Here is a 10,173-nt window from a genome sequence, read left to right as displayed (position 1 = left end):
TTGGAAGTCCTATATTAGTTGGGTGTGTTTGTCTTGTATTTTGTGGGAGATTGTTCTGTGTTGAGCCTTATGCTTTGCCAGACTGTTTTTGTTGATCGTTCGTGTTTTGTTATTTTTGTACGTTCATTTTGAAAGCAAATAAACATCAAGATGAGCCTGCACATACCTGCTGCGTTTTGGTCCTCCTTCACCGACGACAACCGTGACAGAATCACTGTTCTCTCTCTCAAGCATACATTTTTTTTATGAGCATTATACCCGCGGGTGTAATAGTTATTTAGCTATTACAAAAATAAAATGCATTATGGTGATTTCCTGGGTAAAAGGTCAGGAAAAAAAGGGGCAGTACATGATTGGTACATCCGTTTTGTGACTTTTAAATGAATGATTTTTCTAGAATATAACTTATATAGCCTCATGACCTATGTTCAACTGTTTTGCTTTGAATCGTTGATTTCCCCTTTAACCCTCCTGCTGTGTTCCGGTCAAATTGGACCGATTTACAAGTTCTCTCTCTGAAAAACGCAGTTCATTTAATCTGATTGTCATAAGGTTCCATGCCTTTGTCCACACAGGGTATCTGAACACACAAAATACATTTTGGATGATTTTCATTACATTTTTTATGTTTTATTTAACTTTTGTACACCTGTGGTGTTCCTGATCAAACATGACCTGCCCATTCATCAGATGGACACACTTCCTCTCCTAGACCCCACATGCATGTGTGTTTGAGCACACACACACACACACACACACCTCACTCTCCTTCTTGGCTTCCATGGCGACCCCCAAGGGAACCTTTCCCCAATATAATCTTTCCCCCACAGGAACCACACCTGTTGGCATTGTCAAACAATCGCAACATTGTTTCAATAATATATAGAACTTTTCTCTCAGCTCTGGTTTATAAAGCTTTTTTGAGGGCTTTACAATTCATTCTGTGGCATCACAATGACCAAACAATATACTGTATGTGAGGCTCTTGATCATATCTTTGATCATGACAATGGTGAGGAGGAGAGAGTCCTTGTTAAACTTTAACACAAAGTAGTTTATGATCAAAAGCACAATATGTTTCATCTGAGTATTTGTTGTAGTCTAAATAATCCGTACATTATGCTTTTTTTTAACTTAAAAACGAGTTGTATGAGCTCAGGTCAATGAGGCCTACAGGCCATAAATAGCAAATAGAAGTTCAAAACTTGTAATGTTCACGAGAACTTAAGTTAATAAAAAGATCTAACACAACATTAGGTGATAATAAATGTATTATTATGGATTTATAATCAGCTATAATGGGGCGGTCATTTTGGACCGGAAACACAGAATTAATGAACTTGATACGAACACAACAGGAGGGTTAAAGACTTTGAAAGACAATAACGAGGCTATATACAAGGAGTACAAAAAAAACATATGTCTAGCTTAACCTCTTGACGTTACCCTAGGATAGGGGGCGCCACAGCGCATTTTGGAAAAAATTTGTGCCCATTTTCAACGGCCTACTAATCAGACTCAGAAGCTAGGATATGCATACAATTAATACCTGTGGTTAGAAAACCCCCTAAAGTTTCTAAAACTGTTTGAATGGTGTCTGTGAGTATAACAGAACTCATATGGCAGTCAAAACCCCGAGACCGATTGAACCAGGAAGTGGAATTCTGAATTGTGGACTCAACTTCACGTCGTCGCCTATTATTCACACCGTGAGATATCGTTTATTGAGCACTTCCTATTGCTTCCACAAGATGTTGCCAGTCTTTACAAAGTGTTTTGAGCCTTCTACTGTCGAAACTCAGTGAATGAGACGCGTTGGAAATTGGTCACAGCGGGAGGGCCCTCACCATTATGACGCCGGCGGCCCTGTCTACCCCCACCTTTGGAAACATTTTGAAACACATTGAAATCGTCCCCCTCGAATCTTATTGGCTCTCTTGTTGAAACAGGCCCTGAAGATTTATGTTATACAACGTTTGACATGTTTGAACGAACATAAATGTGAAAAAAAAAGGATTATTTCGAAACCACTGTGGCGCGCAAGGCAGAGTAGTTGGATACACCCTTCGGACGCACTAACAGCAAGCTAATGGAACATAAAGGATGGACTTTTTCAACCGAAAATACATCTGTTGTGGACCTGGGATTCCTGGAAGTGCTTTCTGATGAAGACAACTAAAGGTAAGGGATTATTGACAATATTATACAACATTAGATGTGATATGCGATTGTTCCAAGATGGCGCCGAGCTGTATTTACTAGCTCATTTTCTGAGTATCGCATCCCCTTTTATCGCTGTGTGATTACCCAGTAAAGTTATTTTTAAATCTGGTATGACAGGTGCTTTCAAGAGATATTCATCTATAAATCTTAGAATGACAATATTACATTTTAAACATGTTTTCGAATAGTAATTCAGTAAATTGTAGCACTGTTTCATCGGATGCTTTTGACGGGAAAATAGTTAGTCAACGTCAGACGCCGATGTAAAATGCTGTTTTCATATATAAATATGAACTTTATTGAACAAAAGAATGCATGCATTGTGTAACATGATGTCCTAGGTGTGTCATCTGATGAAGTTTGTAAAAGGTTAGTGCTGCATTTAGCTGTTTTTTGGTTATTTGTGATGCATGTGGTTGGTCGGAAAATGGCTATGTTGCTGCTTTTTACGATGGACTCCTCTAACATAATCTAATGATTTGCTTTTCCTGTAAAACCTTTTTGAAATCGGACGACGTGGGTCGATTCAGGAGAGGTGTATCTATAAAACGATATAATTTTTTGGTTATTATTTTTTTTTTCAAATTATTACATTTTGTTATGCTAATGGCGATATGATTTTTCGCTGGACGGGATGAGACGCTGAAGAAACTGACAGATTTTGTTTGGGACTGTTTTATTATGTTAGTTAGATTGATGCAACGGTTTGTCAATAGACTCTAGGCGTTAACCTGTCCCCTCCCCTTCATCTACACCAGTGGAGGCTCCTCAGAGGAGGAAGGGGAACACCATCCTATTCAGTGAATTTCATTCAAATGTAAATAATAAAATATTTTAAAAGTTATCCTTTTTAGATAAAACTATACTAAATATACTGCTCAAAAAAATAAAGGGAACACTTAAACAACACAATGTAACTCCAAGTCAATCACACTTCTGTGAAATCAAACTGTCCACTTAGGAAGCAACATTGATTGACAATAAATTTCACATGCTGTTGTGCAAATGGAATAGACAACAGGTGGAAATTATAGGCAATTAGCAAGACACCCCCAATAAAGGAGTGGTTCTGCAGGTGGTAACCACAGACCACTTCTAAGTTCCTATGCTTCCTATGCTTCCTGGCTGATGTTTTGGTCACTTTTGAATGCTGACGGTGCTTTCACTCTAGTGGTAGCATGAGACGGAGTCTACAACCCACACAAGTGGCTCAGGCAGTGCAGCTCATCCAGGATGGCACATCAATGTGAGCTGTGGCAAGAAGGTTTGCTGTGTCTCTCTGCGTAGTGTCCAGAGCATGGAGGCGCTACCAGGAGACAGGCCAGTACATCAGGAGACGTGGAGGAGGCCGTAGGAGGGCAACAACCCAGCAGCAGGACCGCTACCTCTGCCTTTGTGCAAGGAGGAGCAGGAGGAGCACTGCCAGAGCCCTGCAAAATGACCTCCAGCAGGCCACAAATGTGTCTGCTCAAACGGTCAGAAACAGACTCCATGAGGGTGGCATGAGGGCCCGACGTCCACAAGTGTGGTGCGGTTGGCCCTGGGTTCCTCCTAATGCAAGACAATGCTAGACCTCATGTGGCTGGAGTGTGTCAGCAGTTCCTGCAAGAGGAAGGCATTGATGCTACGGACTCGCCCGCCCATTCCCCAGACCTGAATCCAATTGAGCACATCTGGGACATCATGTCTCGCTCCATCCAACAACGCCACGTTGCACCACAGACTGTCCAGGAGTTGGCAGATGCTTTTGTCCAGGTCTGGGAGGAGATCCCTCAGGAGACCATCCGCCACCTCATCAGGAGCATGCCCAGGCGTTGTAGGGAGGTCATACAGGCACGTGGAGGCCACACACACTACTGAGCATCATTTTGATTTGTTTTAAGGACATTACATCAAAGCTGGATCAGCCTGTAGTGTGGTTTTCCACTTTAATTTTGAGTGTGACTCCAAATCCAGACCTCCATGGGTTGATAAATTGGATTTCCATTGAATATTTTTGTGTGATTTTGTTGTCAGCACATTCAACTATGTAAAGAAAAAAGTATTTAATAAGATTATTTCATTCATTCAGATCTAGGATGTGTTATTTTAGTGTTCCCTTTATTTTTTTGAGCAGTGTATATTCACGTCACCAAATAACTGATTAAAACACACTGTTTTGCAATGAAGGTCTACAGTGATTGTAGCGGGTTTACTAACACGTTAGTTCTAGTAGCTATGTTGACTATGACGTTAGATAATATGGTGACATTGACAACGATGTAGGCTGTGTGTGGCAGTTAACGGTTATGGTATAAATGTTTGGCTTGGATTTTTTTCCCACCTGGTCACAGACAGCTGTTGTGTTGTGCACTGAATTTCACAAGTGAAGGCGAAAAGGTGAGAGGGGGAGAGCGTGTAGAAGCGAGAAAGAATTATGCAAGGAGTAAAGTGATGATGCTCTTTGTATGTGGCTGCTATGAAAGTTAACTGTGTGTGTGTGTGGGTGATCAGGGGTGTATTCATTTCGACAATTCTAAATGTTTACAAATTCATATAAAATTAAATATCTGTATCTCTGTATATCTTTCTCTCTCTGTCTGTATCTCTGTATCTCTCTCTGTATCTCTGTATCTCTGTCTCTAGCTCTGTATCTCTTTCTCTCTCTGTGTCTCTGTATCTCTCTCTCTCTGTGTCTCTGTATCTCTCTCTCTCTGTATCTCTGTATCTCTCTCTGTATCTTTGTAGCTCTCTCTCTGTATCTTTCTCTCTGTATCTCTCTCTGTATCTCTTTCTCTCTCTGTGTCTCTGTATCTCTCTCTCTCTCTGTGTCTCTGTATCTCTCTCTCTCTCTGTATCTCTGTATCTCTCTCTCTCTCTGTATCTCTGTATCTCTCTCTCTCTGTATCTTTGTAGCTCTCTCTCTCTGTATCTTTGTAGCTCTCTCTCTCTGTATCTCTCTCTGTATCTCTCTCTCTCTCTCTCTCTCTCTCTCTCTCTCTCTCTCTCTCTCTCTCTCTCTCTCTCTCTCTCTCTCTCTCTCTCTTTCTCTGTATGCAGCCACGAGGGATGCTGTGAAGGGATTGCGAGACAATCCCAGTTTTCCTAATTTCTCTTCCCCAGCTGGAAATGCTGTCTAGTCAGGCAGTCTAATGCTTGGAGGTTTTAGGTTCCCTGGTGGGGTGTTGCTTTGAATGGAATCCAGTTGATTCCCACTAATGCTACCACACATACAGTATGAGGATGAATATTACATATCATGTAAGGATAGCCATTCAAATTAAGATTTAAAAAAATTATACAGACACATGAATGATCAGGTAATGACTAAAGATATGGTACATTTCTGAAAATATGTAAGTATGTGGATTCCTTCATGCCTAAGTATAAAGGCATAGATATGTCAACATGTTGACAAATACCCTTTCCAGAGTCAGAATATTCATCAAATATGTAAGTGGGTGCAAAGTGCATCAGATGTGTGTCTTAAATGTATCTCACCCCAGATATGTCATTGGACTCATACACTAGAAGGGAGATTTCTGAGGTCCAGATTGGATGCATGTAGAAACTGTCCCATTGCTGAGAATATCCTGGCTCCGTATTTTAAATGAAGAACATGCGTATCTGGAGCATGACTAATCCTTATACAGTGCCTTCAGAAAGTATTCATACCCCTTGACTTATTCCACATTCTGTTCTGTTACAGCCTGAATTCAAAATGGATTAAATAAAAACATTTCTCACCATTTACATACAATACCCCAAAATGACAAAGGAAATAGATGTTTTTAGACATTTTTGCAAATGTATTGAAAATGAAATGCAGAAATATCTCATTTAAAAGAGTATTCGTACCCCGGAGTCAATACTTTGTAGAAGCACCTTTGGCAGCGATTACAGCTTTGAGTCGTCTTGGGTATGTTTGTATCTGTTATGTTCGTCGTAAGAATGAGACCAAGGTGCAGCGTGGTAAGCGTACAGCTTTCATTTATTAGATGAACACCGACAAAACAAAGAAAAATACAAAAAAACGAACGTAAAGTTCTGCAGGCTTTAAAGCAGCTATACAAAAACAAAATCCCACAAAACCCCAGTGGGAAAAGGCTGCCTAAATATGATCCCCAATCTGAGACAACGAAAGACAGCTGCCTCTGATTGGGAACCATATCAGTCCAACATAGAAATACAAAACATAGATTTGCCCACCCAAGTCACACCCTGACCTAACAAAATAGAGAATAAAAAAGGCTCTCTAAGGTCAGGGCGTGACAGTATCAGCTTTGCACATCTGGATCTGGGGATTTTCTCCCATTCTTCCCTGCAGATTTTATCAAGCTCTGTGAAGTTGTATTGAACAAAAATATAAACACAACATGTAAAGTGTTGGTCCCATGTTTCATGAGCTGAAATAAAAGTTCCCAGACATTTTCCAAATGCACCAAAAGCTTATTTCTCTTAAATATTGTGCACAAGTTAGTTTACATCCCTGTTAGTGAGCATTGTGCTGGGGACAATAAAAAGCATTATATATGCAGTTTTGCCACACAACACAATGCCACCAATGTCTGAAGTTTTGAGGGTGCATGAAATTGGGATGCTGACTGCAGAAATGTCCACCCAAGCTGTTGCTAGATAATTGAATATACATTTTTCTACCATAAGCCGCCTCCGTCGTTTTAGAGAATTTGGCAGTACATCCAACTGGCCTCACAACAGCAAACCATGTGTAACCACACCAGCCCAGGACCTCCACATCTGGCTTCTTCATTCTTCTGAGACCAGCCCCCAGATGAAAATGAGGAGTATTTCTGTCTGTATTAAAGTCCTTTTGTGGGAAAAAACGAATTCTGATTGTCTGGGCCTGGCTCCCTAGTGGTTGGGCCTGACTCCCAAGTGGGTGGCCCTATGCCTTCCCAGAAGCACCCATGGCTGCGCCCCTGCCCAGTCATGTGAAATCCATAGATTAGTGCCTAATGAATTTATCTCAATTGCCTGATTTACACTCAGTAAAATCGTTGAAATTGTTTCATCCTGTGTTTATACTTTTGTTTAGTATAATAAAATGTAATATATCTGGAAATATATAGATAGAGATATCCCCTGATATTAACCCTTTTCGCCCACTGGATTATTTTCCTGCTGTAGCAAACATGCTCAAATTAAGATCTTACATCTGTACATGCATGCGTGATTGGGTTGAGCATCTGTGAATGTGTTTGAGTGTGTGTGTTTTTGCATGCGTGTATGCATGTGCACGTGCATTTGTGTGTGTGTGCACTCATCCAACTCATCCATCCAGCTCAGGACATCATCCCTGGCTGGCTCGCATTGAGTGTGGTTGCTGACATGCGTTGCGGCCACCCTGGCGACCAGATATCAGGGTCTACTGATACTGTCCCTTCACGGAGCAGAAACAAATGACCGACCGGCGCTATGGAATATAACCTTCAGATTACAGATGGCCTGCCTCACGGGCCCTGAACAGATTTACAAGATGTAAATACCATGGGGGCGGAGGTAATCCAGTAGAGGGAGGGAGAGGTGGAGGGAGGGGTTCCAGCTGGTGTGGGGGAGGGGGGACTACATTGATACACTGATGTTGGGATGATGGTGACGGTGTGCGTTTGATGTGCAACAGAGAGCTGAAATGAAACTGGACAGATCATCGCTGCATGATTATCCCCTGTTGTTATACTATAGTGATCTTATCCCCTGTTGTTATACTATAGTGATCTTATCTCCTGTTGTTATACTATAGTGATCTTATCCCCTGTTGTTATACTATAGTGATCTTATCCCCTGTTGTTATACTATAGTGATCTTATCTCCTGTTGTTATACTATAGTGATCTTATCTCCTGTTGTTATACTATAGTGATCTTATCTCCTGTTGTTATACTATAGTGATCTTATCTCCTGTTGTTATACTATAGTGATCTTATCTCCTGTTGTTATACTATAGTGATCTTATCCCCTGTTGTTATACTATAGTGATCTTATCCCCTGTTGTTATACTATAGTGATCTTATCTCCTGTTGTTATACTATAGTGATCTTATCTCCTGTTGTTATACTATAGTGATCTTATCTCCTGTTGTTATACTATAGTGATCTTATCTCCTGTTGTTATACTATAGTGATCTTATCTCCTGTTGTTATACTATAGTGATCTTATCTCCTGTTGTTATACTATAGTGATCTTATCCCCTGTTGTTATACTATAGTGATCTTATCTCCTGTTGTTATACTATAGTGATCTTATCTCCTGTTGTTATACTATAGTGATCTTATCCCCTGTTGTTATACTATAGTGATCTTATCCCCTGTTGTTATACTATAGTGATCTTATCTCCTGTTGTTATACTATAGTGATCTTATCTCCTGTTGTTATACTATAGTGATCTTATCTCCTGTTGTTATACTATAGTGATCTTATCTCCTGTTGTTATACTATAGTGATCTTATCTCCTGTTGTTATACTATAGTGATCTTATCTCCTGTTGTTATACTATAGTGATCTTATCTCCTGTTGTTATACTATAGTGATCTTATCTCCTGTTGTTATACTATAGTGATCTTATCTCCTGTTGTTATACTATAGTGATCTTATCTCCTGTTGTTATACTATAGTGATCTTATCTCCTGTTGTTATACTATAGTGATCTTATCTCCTGTTGTTATACTATAGTGATCTTATCTCCTGTTGTTATACTATAGTGATCTTATCTCCTGTTGTTATACTATAGTGATCTTATCTCCTGTTGTTATACTATAGTGATCTTATCTCCTGTTGTTATACTATAGTGATCTTATCCCCTGTTGTTATACTATAGTGATCTTATCCCCTGTTGTTATACTATAGTGATCTTATCTCCTGTTGTTATACTATAGTGATCTTATCTCCTGTTGTTATACTATAGTGATCTTATCTCCTGTTGTTATACTATAGTGATCTTATCCCCTGTTGTTATACTATAGTGATCTTATCCCCTGTTGTTATACTATAGTGATCTTGTCCCTTGTTGTTATACTATAGTGATCTTATCTCCTGTTGTTATACTATAGTGATCTTATCTCCTGTTGTTATACTATAGTGATCTTATCTTCTGTTGTTATACTATAGTGATCTTATCCCCTGTTGTTATACTATAGTGATCTTGTCCCTGTTGTTATACTATAGTGATCTTATCTCCTGTTGTTATACTATAGTGATCTTATCTCCTGTTGTTATACTATAGTGATCTTATCTCCTGTTGTTATACTATATTGATCTTATCTCCTGTTGTTATACTATAGTGATCTTATCTCCTGTTGTTATACTATAGTGATCTTATCTCCTGTTGTTATACTATAGTGATCTTGTCCCTTGTTGTTATACTATAGTGATCTTATCTCCTGTTGTTATACTATAGTGATCTTATCTCCTGTTGTTATACTATAGTGATCTTATCCCCTGTTGTTATACTATAGTGATCTTATCCCCTGTTGTTATACTATAGTGATCTTATCCCCTGTTGTTATACTATAGTGATCTTATCTCCTGTTGTTATACTATAGTGATCTTATCTCCTGTTGTTATACTATAGTGATCTTATCCCCTGTTGTTATACTATAGTGATCTTATCTCCTGTTGTTATACTATAGTGATCTTATCTCCTGTTGTTATACTATAGTGATCTTATCCCCTGTTGTTATACTATAGTGATCTTATCTCCTGTTGTTATACTATAGTGATCTTGTCCCTTGTTGTTATACTATAGTGATCTTGTCCCTTGTTGTTATACTATAGTGATCTTATCCCCTGTTGTTATACTATAGTGATCTTATCTCCTGTTGTTATACTATAGTGATCTTATCTCCTGTTGTTATACTATAGTGATCTTATCTCCTGTTGTTATACTATAGTGATCTTATCTCCTGTTGTTATACTATAGTGATCTTATCTCCTGTTGTTATACTATAGTGATCTT

Source organism: Salmo salar, chromosome 01 (genome assembly GCF_965601325.2).
Source record: "Salmo salar chromosome 01, fSalSal1, whole genome shotgun sequence".
Classification (NCBI taxonomy): domain Eukaryota; kingdom Metazoa; phylum Chordata; class Actinopteri; order Salmoniformes; family Salmonidae; genus Salmo; species Salmo salar.
The sequence above is the reverse complement of the archived record's forward strand: the minus strand, read 5'-3'. Positions refer to the sequence as shown.